The sequence below is a fragment of the Pseudophryne corroboree genome, chromosome 3 (genome assembly GCF_028390025.1).
Source record: "Pseudophryne corroboree isolate aPseCor3 chromosome 3, aPseCor3.hap2, whole genome shotgun sequence".
NCBI classification, from domain to species: domain Eukaryota; kingdom Metazoa; phylum Chordata; class Amphibia; order Anura; family Myobatrachidae; genus Pseudophryne; species Pseudophryne corroboree.
Window position 1 is genome coordinate 196,207,892 of NC_086446.1, and position 23,024 is coordinate 196,230,915.

A 23,024-nucleotide genomic window follows, 5' to 3' on the forward strand; every position below is an offset into this window, starting at 1 on the left:
AAATGGAGAATGAGGTTCAATATAGAAAAATATAAAGTTACGCACTTTGGGACTGAGGGGGTCATTCAGACCCGATCGCTGCTGTGCATTTTTGCACAGCAGCAACTGGGTCTGGACTGCGCATGTGTATCCACTGCAAAGCGCAGTTTTGAGGTCCCCCTAGCGACAGGGAACGCCGGAGGGTGACGGACTTACCAATGAAAGCGATTGCACTGGTGATCGCAAGAATACTGACAGGAAGAGGCCATTTGTGGGTGTCAACCAGGGAGTGTCCGAAGAAACGCAGGCGTTTCCAGCCGTTTGAAGGGAGGGTACCTGACGTCAGCTTCAGGCCGTATTATCGCTGCGGCTGAGTAAGTCCTGAGCTGTGCAGAGACTGCACAAACTATCTTTGTGCAGCTCTCTGCACATGCATTTGCACTCCTGCACAGCGATTACCCCCTCCCCCTGTAGGCGGCGACTACCTGGTCGCAGCAGTGCAAAAAACGCCTGCTTGCAACCAGGTCTGAATTAGGCCCTAAGAACAGTTGGGCAGTCTATAAATTAAATGGAGAAAATGTAGGGATAACGATAGTTTAAAAGGATTTGGGTGTGCTCATCGATAATAGACTTAGTAGCAGTACGCTACGTCAAATTGCAGCAACAAAACAAATAAGGTGTTAGCATGCATAAAATGGGGAATGGAGACAAGGGATGAGAGTGTAATCCTGCCACTGTATAAATCATTGGTATGGCCGCACCAGGTGTCTAAGTCAAAAATATTACATAGAGAGAACATACAGACTCCACACATTATGAGTCGCTATGCTTGCGAATACGCACAGCGCGCACCGCAATATATGGTAACATATGCATTTACACAGACATGCCACAAAGATAGATTCGACACATATTCCATACAGCACATAAATTGAACATATCAAGCGCCAGACATCATAATGTTTTAAATTATATAATGGAGTAATGTCATGTATGTGTATTATTGGAACGAAGCAAGATGGACATGTCGTGTTTGGTATCAAAGCAACCAGATTAATGTGTATATCAATTTGATGCCTGTTATTAAGTTGTAGCAGATTGCCATTAGTAGATATGATTAAATGTATGAAAGCTAAAATCACTCTTATTAGAACAATGGATTTCCTGGAAGACAGAATGCCTGACCAGTGGCTATCTCCTGTAATTACTAGAGATGAGCGGATTCGGTTTTACTCGGTTTTACTCGGTTCTCAAAACCGAATCTTATTGGCTCACGGATGTCACGTGTTGTGGATAGCCAATAAGATTCGGTTTTGAGAACCGAGTAAAACCGAGTAAAACCGAATCCGCTCATCTCTAGTAATTACACCATCAAGGCTGGATGTTGCTTGCATATGAACTGACCAGTGACTCATCATGAATGAGAAAGTTCCCTCCCCTAGACTAGTAAAAAGAGTTATGTGCACTCTCCCAAAATACATAGTATATAACTGATTGCAGACACACAAGAGCTCTCTGTTCTTTTTCCCTGGGTGCTGTTCGAGATGCTGTCTGCCCAGTTCCTGTATTAATTTGCTGAGAGAGATATATGGAGCGGAGGGTGCATTAAGGGAATGGTATTGTATGCTGGCATGTAACTGTATGGATTCCTGCTTACTGTATAAATTGTAACCATGTAACTATATATATACTGTACATTGGGATATATTGAATACATATCCTTTTAATAACAAATATATACATCAATAAGCTTTGGAACTCAGATAATGTGTGGGTGTATTGTTTTTCTCTTATGGGATGCAGTGTTTTGCGATGTATAGCGCACATTCATAGCACATGGTAATAAGATGCGCAGGCGTCCACAGTATATATTAGAGCTGGAATTTTAGATATTTGTTAGAAAGCAATTTGACTGCAACACAGGAATATTGTGTACGGTTCTGGGCACCGCACTATAAAAAAGATGTTTTGGAACCCGAAAGGGTTCAGAGGCGAGCCACCAAACTGGTTAAGGGGTTAGAGGCATTGAATTATGAGGAAAGACTTACAAAGTTAGATATGTTTACACTGGAAAAGAGGCGGCTAAGAGAGGACATTATTAATATTTACGAATACATAAAGGGACAATACAAGGATTTATCAGACGATCTGTTTATCAGAAAAACGCTACACAGGACACCCCCTGATGTTAGAAGAAACAAAAATTCATACACAACGGAAAAAGGGTTCTTCACAATAAGAGCAGTAAGGATTTAGAATTCTCTACCAGAGAAGGTAGTAATGGTGGACACAGTCAATAAGTTTAAAAATGGATTAGATAAATTCCTAACTGAAAGAAATATCCAAGGTTACAGCTTTTAAATTATATAAAAATTGATAATACAGGTTGAACTAGATGGACATTTTGTCTTTTTTCAACCTCATCAACTATGTAACTATGTAATTTAAGCGCTTGAAATTTCCCGTTAGTTTATGTTTTGGAATGACAATAAACAAAGCGTAAGGCCAGTCCTTTAATGTCGTCGGTGTGGACTTGCACAACGGGGTCTTTTCACAAAGGGGGTTATTCAGGTTTGATAGCAAACCAAAAAAAGCACACTAATGGGCAAAACCATGTTGCACTGCAAGTGTGGCGGATGTAACATTTGCAGAGAGATTTAGATGTGCATGGGTTATATTGTTTCTGTGCAGGGTAAATACAGGCTGCTTTATTTTTACACTGCAAGTTAGGTTATAGTTTGAATACACCTTACACCCCGGGCCCCCCCAAATCTAACTCTCTCTGCACATGTTATATCTGCCCCCCCCCCCCACCCCCTGCAGTGCACATGGTTTTGCCCTTTAGTGTGCTTATTTGGGTTGCTAACTCTGATTAAGGCCCATGTTCACTTATATGTGGGACTCTCCCGTATCGGTAATGTCACCAATCAAATCATACTCTTAATTGATGACAGTAATAAGACATGTTATGTGGTTTACGAGGTACAAAGAACTGAAGAAATTGGTAAACAATAACAAAATAAAAGATAATTTTTACTACAGAAGATATTAAGACAGAAGAGTGAGCTTAAAAAATGGGAAACAACATTTTTTATTATTGAATAAATTAATAATTACTTAGCAACGATGGCATAGGCACTGCTAGTTTTTAAATAAATTCAGGCAATACTCAATTTCTTATTGCCATATTAAGAAATTATAATTATTGGGTCTAAAGCATAGTAATATATAGTACTGTATATGCCCCATAATGTTACACCCTTTGTTCAGTACAGTGTGTTCTAAAGTATTAACATATGCATAATCTTATAAAACAATGTTTTAACATTATAAATGGCAAATTGCAAAAATAAAGGAAGTCATGATGTGTGCATTTTATAAACTCTTTTTGTTGTTGTTGGGCTCTGTTATCATTCATACTGTATCTGTAACACCCCGGGTTGGCTGGTATGTCCTAGTGGTTGAGAGAAGTACAGTATCACTGGTGTAGAGTGGCTATGTGATAGACCTTTCCCCAGAAATGTTTCTCCCCGTACCTTGTCCTGTCGTACCATGGTCAGAGAGGTAGGATAGATTGATTCTAAGTGAGTTAGCAATTCCAACAGGATGTCTTTTTATTGAGCTGCAATGAACTCTGGATTGAAGATGATGACTGGTTCATTGGCATTAAATTTAAATAGTCACAAAAAGAAGACTTGGGCATCAAAGAAGAACAAAGAAAAGACAATTGGTTAAAGTTCACACCACAAAGGAGCATTCAATATGCAAAAGACAATTAATTTTAATCACAGAAGAATGGCAGTATCATGTGGCTCACGGATGAACATGGTCAGTGGAATCATGAATGTTAAAATAAGATAAATGGAATCACAATCTATAATGTGCTGATGAGGAGAGTAATGGAAAACACATTTATCAATAGCAAACTAGAACTTTCTAGCTTTCCCTAGCCAAAGTATGTCAATCTTCAGCGGAATAAAATGTTGGAGCTCTGGGACACTTCTGCAGTGCCAGTGCCACAATGTGTAAATGGGGAAATTGGCACACAGATATATGGAAAAATCCTGGGTTGTGTCAGAGATAAATGTTCACAGTTTTATCCAACTAGGATACAGCTAACGAAGGGATGGTAGTGTCTCTTGACAAATTCAATTCACTTAGCAACTACAGTATTTTTGGTTGAACAAACTTAGTCTCTCTGTCACAGGGCTTAATTTAAACTTGCCACAAATATCTAAGTCTTTCAGAATAAATGTCTGCCTTGCACTTGTAATACAACTCCGTCTTAAATGTTCTCACAGTCTCAATGTGTGGGTAATGGTTGACTTAATATTAGAGATGTGCACCAGACCATTATTGCTGGATTTGGATTTGGCTCTGATTCATCATCCAGCTTTGGATTTGGATTTGCCAAATCACTGTGACTGGTTTTGGATTTCGATTTGGATTTTTTTCAAAAATTAACCAAAAAAGTTAAAATCACACAATTTGGGCCTTTTTTCCCCCTAGCATAATTATTAACCTCAATAACATTAATTTTCAGTCATTTCCAGTCAATTTTGTCCACCTCACAGCTTGCAATATTGTTTTCACCTTTATTGGCCAAAGGCTGCAGTGAGCTGGCTGGTTACTAAGCGACAGAGCAGCGACACAAACACGTTACAATTTATAGCACATCTATGAAACTTTGCCACACAGCAGTGGCAGAAATGAAAGGTGGTGCAAGATGGAATTGTCCTTGGGCCCTCCCACCTATATTGGATATTAAAAAGGACATGTACACTTTACCAAACCAAGCACTTCAGCACCAGGGACTGCCACTTTTGTGGCTGAAGTGCTTAATTTGATTAGGCCACCACAAAAAAAGCTATCAATCGGCTTAGGGCAACAGCTCTATAGTGCCTAGATCTCATCATCATTGCCATCCTCAACCTCATCAGTGTGTACATTATTCTAAAACAATATTTATTAATAACCGCTGGAATCCATCATTAAAGAAGTCTCTGTACTTTGACATAATTGGCAGGAAAGGCCTTCCTCATGGAATTTCCAGTTCATTTTGATGAACATCATCTTTCCCACATTTTGAGGAAGTAGCCTCCTACACCGTTCACTCACAAGGTTCCGAGTACACACTGAAGGGTGGGCAGCTTAAGTAATGCAAAGCCAGTTTGTATAAGAGCTTTCAAGTTGCCTTTTTTTCCTTCCAGTACTCGCAGGGACCCTGTGACATGTCTATTTGTACGTTGCCATAAAAATAATCATCCATAATTTTTTGGATAGTGACTGTATTATATGGAGTTACAGTAGAGGTGTCATTAATATTGGGCAATTCTTTAAGACCATACCAGATGTCAAATGTTTGGGAAAGCTGAGTTTTTTTTGTGTCTGCCGCTAAAGAAACTAAATGAGAAGTTGTAGTGCCATGTGTCACTTGAGCTGCCAACTTGCTCACCAGGAGCTCTTTGCATGTCTTCACATCTGGATCAGTTGGAAAGAAAGACAGCATACGATGGGCCACAGACAGCATCTCCTGCATGCCCCATTAATTTTTTTAAAAGCCCTGTACTACTTAGTCGATTGTGTAAGTAAAACAGGGGATGTGTTGGAATTCACCCAGCTGTAATGCTCTCACAATATATGTGACGTTATCAGATATCACAAATACTGAGGAGAGTCAAAGTTGGGTAAACCATGTTCTATGACATCCCTTAGTTTTTCTAAGAGGTTGTCAGTGGTATGATTCCTGTTGAATCCGGTGATACACAGAGCAGCCTGCCTCTGAATGAGCTGGCATTGTTTGTTAGATACTGCTTCTGCTGCTGCTGCTGCTGAGGGCAATTCACCAATCCAGTGGGCTGTCCCAGTCATGTAATCTTGTTGGTCCTATGCCCAGGCATAACAATGACCATCTTCTTATCATGGCCAAGAGCTGCTTCTACTGATGCCTGGCTTACACAATCAACGTCTTCAACATCCTCATTAGCACCAGCATCAGATACACAAATATCACCCTCATCCTCTTGCAATTCCACAGTCAGTGGCTCACCCAGGGGGGGGGGGGGTTTCCGAGCACCCAGAAACCCCCCTCCACCAAAAAAAATTTTTACTTTTTTTTCTTTTGCTGCATGAGTATTATTAATGGCTGTCTAGCGTCCTCTGCAGCCTGCTGTCTTCCTGGTGGCACTTGTAAGTGCTTAATAAAAGTTTACTTTCTTTTAATTATAGTACATATATATCCATGTGCATACATATATACCACAGGTTCTCAAACTCGGTCCTCAGGACCACACACGGTTTATGTTTTCCAGGTCACCTGTAGATTTTTAAAATGGGACAGTTGGTGATACACAGTGCACCTGCTGGGTGACATGGAAAACTTGAACTGTGTGGGGTCCTGAGGACCGAATTTGAGAACCACTGATATATACACATGTATATACATACATACATATAAACACACACACGTGATATATATACATGTGTATATATATACGTGTACTGTGTATGTGTATATATATATATATATATATGTATGCATGTTTAATATGCTATGAATATGTATGTGTATATATATATATATATATATATACAGTATATACACTGCTCAAAAAAATAAAGGGAACACTAAAATAACACATCCTAGATCTGAATGAATAAAATATTCTTATTAAATACTTTGTTCTTTACATAGTTGAATGTGCTGACAACAAAATCACACAAAAATTATCAATGGAAATCAAATTTATTAACCCATGGAGGTCTGGATTTGGAGTCACACTCAAAATTAAAATGGAAAAACACACTACAGGCAACTTTGATGTAATGTCCTTAAAACAAGTCAAAATGAGGCTCAGTAGTGTGTGTGGCTTCCATGTGCCTGTATGACCTCCCTACAATGCCTGGGCATGCTCCTGATGAGGTGGCAGATGGTCTCCTGAGGGATCTCCTCCCAGACCTGGACTAACGCATCCGCCAACTCCTGAACAGTCTGTGGTGCAACGTGGCGTTGGTGGATGGAGCGAGACATGATGTCCCAGATGTGCTCAATTGGATTCAGGTCTGGGGAACAGGCGGGCAAGTCCAAAGCATAAATGCCTTCGTCTTGCAGGAACTGCTGACACACCCCAGCCACATGAGGTCTAGCATTGTCTTGCATTAGGAGGAACCGAGGGCCAACCGCACAAGTATATGGTCTCGCAAGGGGTCTGAGGATCTCATCTCGGTACCTAATGGCAGTCAGGCTACCTCTGGCAAGCACATGGAGGGCTGTGCGGCCCCCCAAAGAAATGCCACCCCACGCCATTACTGACCCACTGCCAAACCGGTCATGCTGGAGGATGTTGCAGGCAGCAGAACGTTCTCCTTGGCATCTTCAGACTCTGTCACGTCTGTCACATGTGCTCAGTGAGAACCTGCTTTCATCTGTGAAGAGCAGAGGGCGCCAGTGGCAAATTTGCCAATCTTGGTGTTCTCTGGCAAATGCCAAACATCCTGCACGGTGTTGGGCTGTAAGCACAACCCCCACCTGTGGACGTCAGGCCCTCATACCACCCTCATAGAGTCTGTTTCTGATCGTTTGAGTAGACACATGCACATTTGTGGCTTGCTGGAGGTCATTTTGCAGGGCTCTGGCAGTGCCCCTCCTGTTCCTTCTTGCACAAAGGCGGAGGAAGCGGTCCTGCTGCTGGGTTGTTGCCCTCCTACGGCCTCCTCCACGTCTCCTGATGTACTGGCCTGTCTCCTGGTAGCGCCTCCATGCTCTGGACACTACGCTGACAGACACAGCAAACCTTCTTGCCACAGCTCGCATTGATGTGCCATCCTGGATGAGCTGCACTACCTGAGCCACGTGTGTGGGTTGTAGACTCCGTCTCATGCTACCACTAGAGTGAAAGCACCACCAGCTTTCAAAAGTGACCAAAACATCATCCAGAAAGCATAGGAGCTGAGAAGTGGTCTGTGGTCACCACCTGCAGAACAACTCCTTTATTGGGGGTGTCTTGCTAATTGCCTATAATTTCCACCTGTTGTCTATTCCATTTGCACAACAGCATGTGAAATTGATTGTCAATCAGTGTTGCTTCCTAAGTGGACAATTTGATTTCACAGAAGTGTGATTGACTTGGAGTTACATTGTGTTGTTTAAGTGTTCCCTTAATTTTTTTGAGCAGTATATATATATATATATATATATATATATGTGTATATACGGTGTATATATATGTGTAGATATGTATATATATATACACACACACAGACACACTAGTTTTACGGACCCAGCATATACTGGGTCACCTCAGTCTCCCCACCCCCGTGATTGGCTCCTCCCAGTTCTGGAAACCCCCCCCCCCCATGCAAATCCTGCGTTTGCCACTGACAGTGGCATCCTAAATTTCTATGACATGAGCTATACTTCTGCTGCTCATCCCCACATTTGCAGTAGGAGCAGAAATGGTGGATGGTGGCTTCTCTGTGAGTACAGTATCAGAAAGGTCAGGTTCACACATAGCCCTCAAGGACACACTTAGACTCTCCTCAGGAATTTGTGACATTTCTGTTTCTGAACAAAGGGTTTGCTCTACTGCCTTAGTGGTTTTCAGTTATTTTACACCTCTTCTAGACTCTGAGTAAAAAGTTCTTGCATCATCATGAAAGGCAAAGGAAGATGCCTCACTGTTGCAGAACCACCACTAAGAAATAAAGGCCTTTCTTTGACATTGGCCCTCATTCCGAGTTGTTCGCTCGCTAGCTACAGAAATGCAAACACAAAGCCCCCGCCCTCTGGGAGTGTATCTTAGCATAGCAGAATTGCTAACGAAAGATTAGCAATTGCTAACGAAAGATTAGCAATTCTGCGAATATTAGCAGAATTGCTACCGAAAGCAATTTCCTTGCAGTTTCTGAGTAGCTCCAGACCTACTCCTAGATTGCGATCACCTCAGTCCGTTTAGTTTCTGGTTTGACGTCACAAACACACCCAGCGTCTGACCAGCCACTCCTCCGTTTCTCCAGCCACTCCTGCGTTTTTACCTGGCACGCCTGTGTTTTTTAGCACACTCCCTGAAAACGGCCAGTTTCCACCCAGAAACACCCACTTACTGTCAATCAGCAGAGCGATTGAAAAGCTTTGTTCGCCTGTGAGTAAAATAGCATAGTTTTGTGCAAATTTGCTTAGCGCATGCTCCCTGATGTGCATACGCATGCGCAGAACTGACGGATTTTAGCCTATTAGCAATTCTGCTAAAATTAGCAGCGAGCGAACAACTCGGAATGAGGGCCATTAAGTGTTGTGAATGGCATGTTGCCAATTTTATGTTTATCTGCACCAAACCTTCCCTTTATAAGAGGTGTCTTTATCTTTAACACTGTATACTGGGTTTTTTATTTTAGATGCCCTGACTTTGACCTGCTATGCCCTTGAGTATCGACTTTAGTAGATGACATTGCTGGACTAGCATTGTCATCACGACTGGTGACAGCAGCTGCTGCACTTGTATTTGGTTGCTCTTTTCTAAACTGATAGTTATCAATTTGTCAAGTCACAGACCTGTATGGATCACAGGACTTAGATGCACGTGAGCAAAGTGCACTTGAGTAAAGCGCATTAACCAACCAGTAGAAAAACAATAGATACATTATATATATTTATTTTTTCTATATTTAAACCTGCAGCTCCAACTGCGTGGATCAAAGGGCTTATAGATGCACATGAAGTGAACAAAATGCACTAATTGCACACCCCAACTAGTACACAAACAATATATATATATATATATATATATATATATAGATAGGGTTGAAATCGGCGTCACTCAGCAGACTGTTGATGTGGTTTAAAAGATGCCTTTATTCACACCTACGTTTCGGGCATACACCCGTCGTCAGGGCAGGACTCACACACATTGAATACAACAAATACAAATATATACACCACTAACAATACAGAATTAAAACAGGAGTGCACTCACCAGCTCGGCGGCGTCCGGCGCCCCCAGGTCCACGCGTCAGAATGGACGGCGCAGGACACTGACGTCACCAGGCGCCTCCGGCCAGGCCGGCCCCTGGATACCCGGTTGCTATAACAAATTCATATGTTAAAAAAGGATCACTGTTTTAGGCATGATATCACCTAACTGTCACATATTACACTAACCCTGAGCATCTGAGCATATGTCCTCCATGCACAAATAGATAATCATATGCATCTTAATAACTTGACAATATAACAAACTTTAACCATAATACATCTATATCTGTTTAATATGCTTAATATGCTTAATGCATGGTGAGTGAATTAGAAACCAGGGCCAGCCTAAAGATAGCATTGCAAGCCCATTGTTTCATTCAGACCTCTAGGTGCTAGGGTGTCCAGTGTAAATATCCACTTGCTCTCGCGCTTCAATAGCATTTTAGCCCTATCACCCCCTCTTTTCGGGATCGGTATATGATCTATTATAATGGTTCTTAACGAGGCTATACTATGTCTGGCCTTAAAAAAATGTCGCGCGACAGGTTGATCGCTCCGACCTGATTCCAAGGCTTGCCTGATGGACATCCTATGCATGGCCATCCGCTCTCGGAACTGGCGCTGGGTTTTACCCACATAGGATAGTCCACACGGGCAAGTCAGCATGTAAACCACATATGTTGTGGTACATGTTACGGGAAATCTGATCTGAAATTTTTTACCAGTGTGAGGATGGTTGAATGAATTATTAGCCGTTATAGAGCTGCATGTTGTGCATCCCAAGCACTTAAAGCACCCGGGCTTACGGCTCAGAAAGTGAGTAGAGCGTTTATTCTCCAGCCCCGTGATGTCTAATTTGACCATTCTGTCTTTTAAGTTTTTATTACGCATATAACTGGGCATTAAGCGTGTCTCTTTAAATCGGGGGAGATCCTTATCTGAACTCACCATGGGCCACCATTGTTTAGCTTTTCTTGTTAATTCAGTGCTATGAGTAGTATATCTATTCACCCATGGTATGGTATTATCGGGCAGCTGTTTTTTTACTTTGGGAGTGAGTAGTGCATCCCTTGTTAAGTCCATAACCTTTTGTTTATGTTTGGCCAATTCCCTCTTATCGTAACCACGCTCACTAAATCTTTGCATCATCTGATCCAGAGCTGGTTCTACCTGTTCCGGGTCTGACGTTAATCGTTTAACCCTTAATAATTGGGAATATGGTAGGCTCTTACGCAGAGGTAAGGGATGGAAACTTTCATTACGTAATAGGGTGTTTCTATCAGTTGTTTTTCTGTGGATGCTAGTCTGCAACTGCTGATTGCATAACTGAATGTTAACATCCAAATATTGTACACATTTCTTACTGATATTGTACGTAAATTTAGCCGGACTGGGGGAGGTGTTTTGGGATTCTAACAGCTGGATTAAATCAGCCTCAGCACCCACCCAGATAATCAGGAGGTCGTCTATGAACCTCCGATACAGTAAGATTTTAGGATTGATAATACCTTCTACCTCAAATAACTGTTTTTCTGTCGCATACATGAATGCATTGGCGTACGATGGGGCCACTGAGGACCCCATCGCACACCCTGAGCATTGTAGGAAATACTGACCATTATGAAGGAAATAATTTCTCGTAAGGACCAATAACAACAATTTCAACACAAAGTCAACGTCTGGCCCCTGATATCTTGAGTTGTCAACAATCAAATCCCTGACAGCCTGTACACCAGCCCCATGAGGGATACAGGTGTACAGGCTGGTCACATCCACACTACATAATACTGTCTGATCAGGAACATTCTGCAAGTCCTTTAAAGAGGACAACAGCATATTAGTGTCTCTCAAATATGATGGAATGCCCTGTATACAGGGATTAAGGAGGGAATCAATATAGATTGACACAGGTTGGTACAGTGACCCACATGACGACACAATGGGTCGACCCGGAGGGTTTTGAAGACCCTTGTGTATTTTGGGCACGACATAAAATAAAGGAGTTATTGGGTACTCTACTGTCAAAGCCCCACATAATTCAGCTGAGATTACTGAATTCTCTTTTGCCTGACACAAGATATGATCTAATTCGATTTTAAATCGGTTGGTAGGGCCTTCTCCCAAAAGTTGGTATGTGGTCTCATCCCGTAATTGCCTTTCACATTCCTTTTTATAATCTTCAAGGTCTTGAACCACTACGGCACCTCCCTTGTCCGCTGGCCGTATTATAATGTCCGTGCGTTTACTTAAAGCGTCCATAGACCTACGCTCATTTTAACATATGAATTTGTTATAGCAACCGGGTATCCTGGGGCCGGCCTGGCCGGAGGCGCCTGGTGACGTCAGTGTCCTGCGACGTCCATTCTGACGCGTGGACCTGGGGGCGCCGGACGCCGCCGAGCAGGTGAGTGCACTCCTGTTTTAATTCTGTATTGTTAGTGGTGTATATATTTGTATTTGTTGTATTCAATGTGTGTGAGTCCTGCCCTGACGACGGGTGTATGCCCGAAACGTAGGTGTGAATAAAGGCATCTTTTAAACTAGAGATGAGCGGGTTCGGTTCCTCGGAATCCGAACCCGCCCGAACTTCAGCTTTTTTTACACGGATCCGAGCGACTCGGATCTTCCCGCCTTGCTCGGTTAACCCGAGCGCGCCCGAACGTCATCATGACGCTGTCGGATTCTCGCGAGGCTCGGATTCTATCGCGAGACTCGGATTCTATATAAGGAGCCGCGCGTCGCCGCCATTTTCACACGTGCATTGAGATTGATAGGGAGAGGACGTGGCTGGCGTCCTCTCCATTTAGATTAGAAGAGAGAGAGTGAGATTGAGACAGAGACACTTGATTTACTGGAGCTTAGGAATACTAGAGAGAGAGTGCAGAGTTTACTAGTGACTGACCACTGACCAGTGACCACCAGTGCAGTTTTATTTAATATAATCCGTTCTCTGCCTGAAAAAAACGATACACAGTGACTCAGTCACATACCATATCTGTGCTCAGCCCAGTGTGCTGCATCATCTATGTATAATATCTGACTGTGCTCACACAGCTTAATTGTGGGGGAGACTGGGGAGCAGTTATAGGTTATAGCAGGAGCCAGGAGTACATACATATTATTAAAATTAAACAGTGCACACTTTTGCTGCAGGAGTGCCACTGCCAGTGTGACTGACCAGTGACCTGACCACACTGACCACCAGTATAGTATACTATATTGTGATTGCCTGAAAAAGTTAAACACTCGTCGTGTGACTTGTGTGGTGTTTTTTTATTCTATAAAAAACTCATTCAGCTGACAGACAGTGTCCAGCAGGTCCGTCATTATATAATATATACCTGTCCGGCTGCAGTAGTGATATATATATATTTTTTATATCATTATTTATCATCCAGTCGCAGCAGACACAGTACGGTAGTTCACGGCTGTAGCTACCTCTGTGTCGGCACTCGGCAGTCCATCCATAATTGTATACCACCTACCCGTGGTTTTTTTTTTCTTTCTTCTTTATACATACTACATCTCATTATCATCCAGTCTATATTAGCAGCAGACACAGTACAGTACGGTAGTCCACGGCTGTAGCTACCTCTGTGTCGGCACTCGGCAGTCCATCCATAATTGTATACCACCTACCCGTGTTTTTTTTTTTCTTCTTTATACATACTACATCTCATTATCATCCAGTCTATATTAGCAGCAGACACAGTACAGTACGGTAGTCCACGGCTGTAGCTACCTCTGTGTCGGCACTCGGCGGTCCATCCATAATTGTATACCACCTACCCGTGGTTTTTTTTTCTTTCTTCTTTATACATACTACATCTCATTATCAACCAGTCTATATTAGCAGCAGACACAGTACAGTACGGTAGTCCACGGCTGTAGCTACCTCTGTGTCGGCACTCGGCAGTCCGTCCATAATTGTATACCACCTACCCGTGGTTTTTTTTTCTTTCTTCTTTATACATACTACATCTCATTATCATCCAGTCTATATTAGCAGCAGACACAGTACAGTACGGTAGTCCACGGCTGTAGCTACCTCTGTGTCGGCACTCGGCAGTCCGTCCATAATTGTATACCACCTACCCGTGGTTTTTTTTTTTCTTTCTTCTTTATACATACTACATCTCATTATCATCCAGTCTATATTAGCAGCAAACACAGTACAGTACGGTAGTCCACGGCTGTAGCTACCTCTGTGTCGGCACTCGGCAGTCCATCCATAATTGTATACCACCTACCCGTGGTTTTTTTTTCTTTCTTCTTTATACATACTACATCTCATTATCATCCAGTCTATATTAGCAGCAGACACAGTACAGTACGGTAGTCCACGGCTGTAGCTACCTCTGTGTCGGCACTCGGCAGTCCATCCATAATTGTATACCACCTACCCGTGGTTTTTTTTTCTTTCTTCTTTATACATACTACATCTCATTATCAACCAGTCTATATTAGCAGCAGACACAGTACAGTACGGTAGTCCACGGCTGTAGCTACCTCTGTGTCGGCACTCGGCAGTCCGTCCATAATTGTATACCACCTACCCGTGGTTTTTTTTTCTTTCTTCTTTATACATACTACATCTCATTATCATCCAGTCTATATTAGCAGCAGACACAGTACAGTACGGTAGTCCACGGCTGTAGCTACCTCTGTGTCGGCACTCGGCAGTCCATCCATAATTGTATACCACCTACCCGTGGTTTTTTTTTCTTTCTTCTTTATACATACTACATCTCATTATCATCCAGTCTATATTAGCAGCAGACACAGTACAGTACGGTAGTCCACGGCTGTAGCTACCTCTTTGTCGGCACTCGGCAGTCCATCCATAATTGTATACCACCTACCCGTGGTTTTTTTTTCTTTCTTCTTTATACATACTACATCTCATTATCAACCAGTCTATATTAGCAGCAGACACAGTACAGTACGGTAGTCCACGGCTGTAGCTACCTCTGTGTCGGCACTCGGCAGTCCGTCCATAATTGTATACCACCTACCCGTGGTTTTTTTTTCTTTCTTCTTTATACATACTACATCTCATTATCATCCAGTCTATATTAGCAGCAGACACAGTACAGTATGGTAGTCCACGGCTGTAGCTACCTCTGTGTCGGCACTTGGCAGTCCATCCATAATTGTATACCACCTACCCGTGGTTTTTTTTTCTTTTTTCTTTATACATACTACATCTCATTATCAACCAGTCTATATTAGCAGCAGACACAGTACAGTACGGTAGTCCACGGCTGTAGCTACCTCTGTGTCGGCACTCGGCAGTCCATCCAGAATTGTATACTAGTATCCATCCATCTCCATTGTTTACCTGAGGTGCCTTTTAGTTGTGCCTATTAAAATATGGAGAACAAAAATGTTGAGGTTCCAAAATTAGGGAAAGATCAAGATCCACTTCCACCTCGTGCTGAAGCTGCTGCCACTAGTCATGGCCGAGACGATGAAATGCCAGCAACGTCGTCTGCCAAGGCCGATGCCCAATGTCATAGTGCAGAGCATGTCAAATCCAAAACACCAAATATCAGTAAAAAAAGGACTCCAAAACCTAAAATAAAATTGTCGGAGGAGAAGCGTAAACTTGCCAATATGCCATTTACCACACGGAGTGGCAAGGAACGGCTGAGGCCCTGGCCTATGTTCATGGCTAGTGGTTCAGCTTCACATGAGGATGGAAGCACTCAGCCTCTCGCTAGAAAACTGAAAAGACTCAAGCTGGCAAAAGCACCGCAAAGAACTGTGCGTTCTTCGAAATCCCAAATCCACAAGGAGAGTCCAATTGTGTCGGTTGCGATGCCTGACCTTCCCAACACTGGACGTGAAGAGCATGCGCCTTCCACCATTTGCACGCCCCCTGCAAGTGCTGGAAGGAGCACCCGCAGTCCAGTTCCTGATAGTCAGATTGAAGATGTCAGTGTTGAAGTACACCAGGATGAGGAGGATATGGGTGTTGCTGGCGCTGGGGAGGAAATTGACAAGGAGGATTCTGATGGTGAGGTGGTTTGTTTAAGTCAGGCACCCGGGGAGACACCTGTTGTCCGTGGGAGGAATATGGCCGTTGACATGCCTGGTGAAAATACCAAAAAAATCAGCTCTTCGGTGTGGAAGTATTTCACCAGAAATGCGGACAACATTTGTCAAGCCGTGTGTTCCCTTTGTCAAGCTGTAATAAGTAGGGGTAAGGACGTTAACCACCTCGGAACATCCTCCCTTATACGTCACCTGCAGCGCATTCATAATAAGTCAGTGACAAGTTCAAAAACTTTGGCCGACAGCGGAAGCAGTCCACTGACCAGTAAATCCCTTCCTCTTGTAACCAAGCTCACGCAAACCACCCCACCAACTCCCTCAGTGTCAATTTCCTCCTTCCTCAGGAATGCCAATAGTCCTGCAGGCCATGTCACTGGCAATTCTGACGAGTCCTCTCCTGCCTGGGATTCCTCCGATGCATCCTTGCGTGTAACGCCTACTGCTGCTGGCGCTGCTGTTGTTGCTGCTGGGAGTCGATGGTCATCCCAGAGGGGAAGTCGTAAGCCCACTTGTACTACTTCCAGTAAGCAATTGACTGTCCAACAGTCCTTTGCGAGGAAGATGAAATATCACAGCAGTCATCCTGCTGCAAAGCGGATAACTGAGGCCTTGACAACTATGTTGGTGTTAGACGTGCGTCCGGTATCCGCCGTTAGTTCACAGGGAACTAGACAATTTATTGAGGCAGTGTGCCCCCGTTACCAAATACCATCTAGGTTCCACTTCTCTAGGCAGGCGATACCGAGAATGTACACGGACATCAGAAAAAGACTCACCAGTGTCCTAAAAAATGCAGTTGTACCCAATGTCCACTTAACCACGGACATGTGGACAAGTGGAGCAGGGCAGGGTCAGGACTATATGACTGTGACAGCCCACTGGGTAGATGTATGGACTCCCGCCGCAAGAACAGCAGCGGCGGCACCAGTAGCAGCATCTCGCAAACGCCAACTCTTTCCTAGGCAGGCTACGCTTTGTATCACCGCTTTCCAGAATACGCACACAGCTGAAAACCTCTTACGGCAACTGAGGAAGATCATCGCGGAATGGCTTACCCCAATTGAAGTCTCCTGTGGATTTGTGGCATCGGACAACGCCAGCAATATTGTGTGTGCATTAAATATGGGCAAATTCCAGCACGTCCCATGTTTTGCACATACCTTGAATTTGGTGGTGCAGAATTTTTTTAAAAACGACAGGGGCGTGCAAGAGATGCTGTCGGTGGCCAGAAGAATTGCGGGACACTTTCGGCGTACAGGCACCACGTACAGAAGACTGGAGCACCACCAAAAACTACTGAACCTGCCCTGCCATCATCTGAAGCAAGAAGTGGTAACGAGGTGGAATTCAACCCTCTATATGCTTCAGAGGTTGGAGGAGCAGCAAAAGGCCATTCAAGCCTATACAATTGAGCACGATATAGGAGGTGGAATGCACCTGTCTCAAGTGCAGTGGAGAATGATTTCAACGTTGTGCAAGGTTCTGATGCCCTTTGAACTTGCCACACGTGAAGTCAGTTCAGACACTGCCAGCCTGAGTCAGGTCATTCCCCTCATCAGGCTTTTGCAGAAGAAGCTGGAGACATTGAAGGAGGAGCTAACACGGAGCGATTCCGCTAGGCATGTGGGACTTGTGGATGGAGCCCTTAATTCGCTTAACAAGGATTCACGGGTGGTCAATCTGTTGAAATCAGAGCACTACATTTTGGCCACCGTGCTCGATCCTAGATTTAAAACCTACCTTGGATCTCTCTTTCCGGCAGACACAAGTCTGCTGGGGTTGAAAGACCTGCTGGTGAGAAAATTGTCAAGTCAAGCGGAACGCGACCTGTCAACATCTCCTCCTTCACATTCTCCCGCAACTGGGGGTGCGAGGAAAAGGCTCAGAATTCCGAGCCCACCCGCTGGCGGTGATGCAGGGCAGTCTGGAGCGACTGCTGATGCTGACATCTGGTCCGGACTGAAGGACCTGACAACGATTACGGACATGTCGTCTACTGTCACTGCATATGATTCTCTCAACATTGAAAGAATGGTGGAGGATTATATGAGTGACCGCATCCAAGTAGGCACGTCACACAGTCCGTACTTATACTGGCAGGAAAAAGAGGCAATTTGGAGGCCCTTGCACAAACTGGCTTTATTCTACCTAAGTTGCCCTCCCACAAGTGTGTACTCCGAAAGAGTGTTTAGTGCCGCCGCTCACCTTGTCAGCAATCGGCGTACGAGGTTACATCCAGAAAATGTGGAGAAGATGATGTTCATTAAAATGAATTATAATCAATTCCTCCGTGGAGACATTGACCAGCAGCAATTGCCTCCACAAAGTACACAGGGAGCTGAGATGGTGGATTCCAGTGGGGACGAATTGATAATCTGTGAGGACGGTGATATATCGGAGGATGATGATGAGGTGGACATCTTGCCTCTGTAGAGCCAGTTTGTGCAAGGAGAGATTAATTGCTTCTTTTTTGGGGGGGGTCCAAACCAACCCGTCATATCAGTCACAGTCGTGTGGCAGACCCTGTCACTGAAATGATGGGTTGGTTAAAGTGTGCATGTCCTGTTTTGTTTATACAACATAAGGGTGGGTGGGAGGGCCCAAGGACAATTCCATCTTGCACCTCTTTTTTCTTTTCTTTTTCTTTGCGTCATGTGCTGTTTTGGGAGGGTTTTTTGGAAGGGACATCCTGCGTGACACTGCAGTGCCACTCCTAGATGGGCCCGGTGTTTGTGTCGGCCACTAGGGTCGCTTATCTTACTCACACAGTCAGCTACCTCATTGCGCCTCTTTTTTTCTTTGCGTCATGTGCTGTTTGGGGAGGGTTTTTTGGAAGGGACATCCTGCGTGACACTGCAGTGCCACTCCTAGATGGGCCCGGTGTTTGTGTCGGCCACTAGGGTCGCTTATCTTACTCACACAGTCAGCTACCTCATTGCGCCTCTTTTTTTCTTTGCGTCATGTGCTGTTTGGGGAGGGTTTTTTGGAAGGGACATCCTGCGTGACACTGCAGTGCCACTCCTAGATGGGCCCGGTGTTTGTGTCGGCCACTAGGGTCGCTTATCTTACTCACACAGTCAGCTACCTCATTGCGCCTCTTTTTTTCTTTGCATCATGTGCTGTTTGGGGAGGGTTTTTTGGAAGGGACATCCTGCGTGACACTGCAGTGCCACTCCTAGATGGGCCCGGTGTTTGTGTCGGCCACTAGGGTCGCTTATCTTACTCACACAGTCAGCTACCTCATTGCGCCTCTTTTTTTCTTTGCGTCATGTGCTGTTTGGGGAGGGTTTTTTGGAAGGGACATCCTGCGTGACACTGCAGTGCCACTCCTAGATGGGCCCGGTGTTTGTGTCGGCCACTAGGGTCGCTTATCTTACTCACACAGCTACCTCATTGCGCCTCTTTTTTTCTTTGCGTCATGTGCTGTTTGGGGAGGGTTTTTTGGAAGGGACATCCTGCGTGACACTGCAGTGCCACTCCTAGATGGGCCCGGTGTTTGTGTCGGCCACTAGGGTCGCTTATCTTACTCACACAGCGACCTCGGTGCAAATTTTAGGACTAAAAATAATATTGTGAGGTGTGAGGTATTCAGAATAGACTGAAAATGAGTGGAAATTGTAGTTTTTGAGGTTAATAATACTTTGGGATCAAAATGACCCCCAAATTCTATGATTTAAGCTGTTTTTTAGGGTTTTTTGAAAAAAACACCCGAATCCAAAACACACCCGAATCCGACAAAAAAAATTCGGTGAGGTTTTGCCAAAACGCGGTCGAACCCAAAAGACGGCCGCGGAACCGAACCCAAAACCAAAACACAAAACCCGAAAAATTTCCGGCGCTCATCTCTATTTTAAACCACATCAACAGTCTGCTGAGTGACGCCGATTTCAACCCTATCTATGTGGAGCAAGCCAGCTAACGGAGGGCACCGCAGCAAGTAAAATTATATCCCACCAAGAGTGCCGGACATCTGGGTGAATATATATATATATATATATATATGTGCAGCTCCATTCCAGCTGCATGGATCACAGGACTTATTAGCGCACCAACCAATAAGCACAAAAACAATACATATACATATTTTATTTTTCTATTTTGAATGTTGCAGCTCTGTTCCAACTGCATTGATCACAGGGCTTATAAGCACACCGACATACCAGTACAAAAATGTTATTTATATATATATATATATATATATATATATATTGCAAGAAATTATCTAAGACCTTACTCGCGCTGATATAATGGGAAGCTACACCTTAAGGGAAATACCCCCTGTTAGACGGGGTATAATGGTTATGAACAAAAAAGAAAAAGATTCCCCGGGAGCTAATGTGAATCTTTGGTATATCTAACGTTTTTACTTATACAATGACACAGTCATAAGAATCAACTTATTTATTTTATAAGATACAATAAAATAAGCTGTACCACAATGTATCCTAAATTGACAATAAACGATGTTTTTTACAAATGTTTGTATTGGTGACAATTCATTTCAATCATAGATTGACATAATGATTATTCATCCTTATAGAAATGACAAAATCGCTGTCTCAACCCAACGCGTTTCGTCTACAGACTTCATCAGGGGTTTATTGAAATCTAAACAATGCAGAAAACATTTCATAAATATATTGTTACATTTACCAATATAGGTTTCATGTCAATAGTAAATATAATATCTACATACCAAAGGTTCACAATATGGATAAGCAAATTAAGTGTGTCTTCAAGAGATAATTAAAACACTTAAAAGTGGTGTCGAATTCGATTTCACCACATGGAATATCTGTAAAATTATAACACGTGTTACATATATATTGTGGTAGGAAAAAATTATAGGAAAAAATTATAGACGAGGAGGAATAGAGGAGATAAACAAACTGAAATAACAAGGACAATGGAATTTTCTTAGAGGGATCAAAGCTAACTTATTTGTTATATAATGCAGTTGACACTATTTTAACATATAATCACATTATTACAGAAAGAGGGACATAACATATCATTTAGATGTTGCTCATTCAAAGTCATACAGATGGATATTGGTATAATGTTATACATACCAATTGGACAAAACATCAGATGTGACCAGTTCAATGTGTTATCCACTATACGGACTTAGTTTGATGATTTTAAAAAATATTTTGTATTCGAACCTATGATGAAAAATAAGTTCCTAATGATATATGGGTACAGTGCATATCGAAAAAAATTTTCTTTTGAAAATTCTATTAATTTATTTATTTATTTTTACCCATATTTTATTTCCATACATACCAATTGTATGAAAATTAGCTCGTAAAGCAGCTATTCAATAAATCTCATCCAAGCGTGAATTCAACATAAGGTAGACAACTGTAATCGTACCTATGGTGGAGTAGAATGAAAATATATAGAAAACTATAATATAAATATATTAATCATTCCAGTTAACTGTAATATAAATATAATAATCATTCCGGTTGACAGTGGCTGTATCAGAATTGTAATCCGATGCAGAAAAAATGTCCTAAATTGGCTGAGGGTTTGCCAGAGTTTGTTAATATAGATCGATATAGCTGGGATAGTGTACCCAACCTTTTTCTTATAATACTATCATTGAGTATAGAATACTGACACACCTAATGGACATTAATAATCCAGGCAACTTGAACCCTTCTCAGGCTGGGTTCATTATAATTTATACCAAAAGCTGTTAGCTATATAAGATAGTGCTTATGTAATACAGTGCTATGACTTAATTTTTTTATATGCATACAAAATCACTATACACAAAGAAATCTTTGGGAGTTGACATAATTCCCCAAACGTTTTAGACTCATATTATTAATACACACCAAGAGAACATGGAAGACCATCAGAATAACATGCTCACCTCTCCACCTTCTGCAATGCTCCTAGCTGCTGAATAAAATTGTGACTGAAAGCACTGGGTTTTTAAACCCCACTATAAGTGACATCACTTCCTGTGATTTAATAAACTAAATTCTTAAATATTACCTATTCCTTTACCCTTATATTATCTATACCGGTATGTGTGTGTAATGTTGAAATTCGGCCCTTGTTTTCACAAGTCTAACTACAACTTACTATGCATATGGAGGGGTAAGATAATTAATTGAAAAATTGCGTGCCATAATCCCGTAATTAATATGCGTTTCACCGCTAAATTGGAGTTCCTGTTAGTACAGTATCTCCTAGGTAACCACGCCAAACCGCGTCGCTCCCTAGCACCGCGTATCCTGGCAACCAAATGATGCCACGACGCACTTCCGCCCTCCGGCGCGTCATGCGCCTCAATACTGTATAGCTTCCTGTATCCGCCGGGTTGCGCTACCACGTGATGCCGCGTCTCTATGGTAACCAAATGTAATCATGGCGCACTTCGGACTACCTGCGCATCGTGCGTCTCACCACCATAGGGCTTCCTGTGTCCGTGCGTTCCAACACTCGTGAACACAAAGTAATTGTTTATATTTATTGCTGTATAAAGACTTCTATCTCTATTAGTGAAGCTCATGTCTTTTCTATTAGATCAACTACCCAAAATTATATCAATGTGCTATTTTAATTTAGGTTTTAACAAACATCTTTACGTGGCTGACAATTAACTAATAAATATAATTATAAATTCACCGTGTGTGACTTGTCTTTTATGATTCTTTCAAACCAAGACGATTAAATAATGTTCATATATTACCACATTATAATGTGAAAATATGGAATATGTTAGATACCACAATTGTATAATTAATACCAACCAGATATACTTAATACCAACCGGATATATAATCTATAAATTTCATCTAATTATACTCAACCCCCATGTATTACTTTAAAGTGCTACCCAATTGTTAACTAATAAAACCATGGTTAATAATTAAAGTGACAGGGATATTTAACCCCCATATATCATTAAGTTACCAGATGAATCTGGCCATTTTAATTTTAAACGTGGATCTAATCCTTAATAATCTTAATAATTGGAAAATGTGATTTTGGTTATTAA

At 42.5% G+C, this 23,024-nt stretch overlaps 1 protein-coding gene across 2 annotated transcripts in view; it reads left to right on the top strand.

Moving 5' to 3' along the window:
• LOC135055108 (DPY30 domain-containing protein 1-like) overlaps positions 1-23,024 on the top strand; it is a 92,655-nt gene that overhangs the window by 37,221 nt on the left and 32,410 nt on the right. Inside the window, exon 1 of one of the 2 annotated variants that reach the window (XM_063958763.1) lies at positions 12,280-12,353. The exons of the other annotated variant lie outside the window; for it this stretch is intronic. The gene's annotated coding sequence lies outside the window, so the exon portion shown is untranslated. Of the gene's footprint in view, positions 1-12,279; positions 12,354-23,024 lie in introns of those variants that run through there. 2 annotated transcript variants of the gene reach the window in all.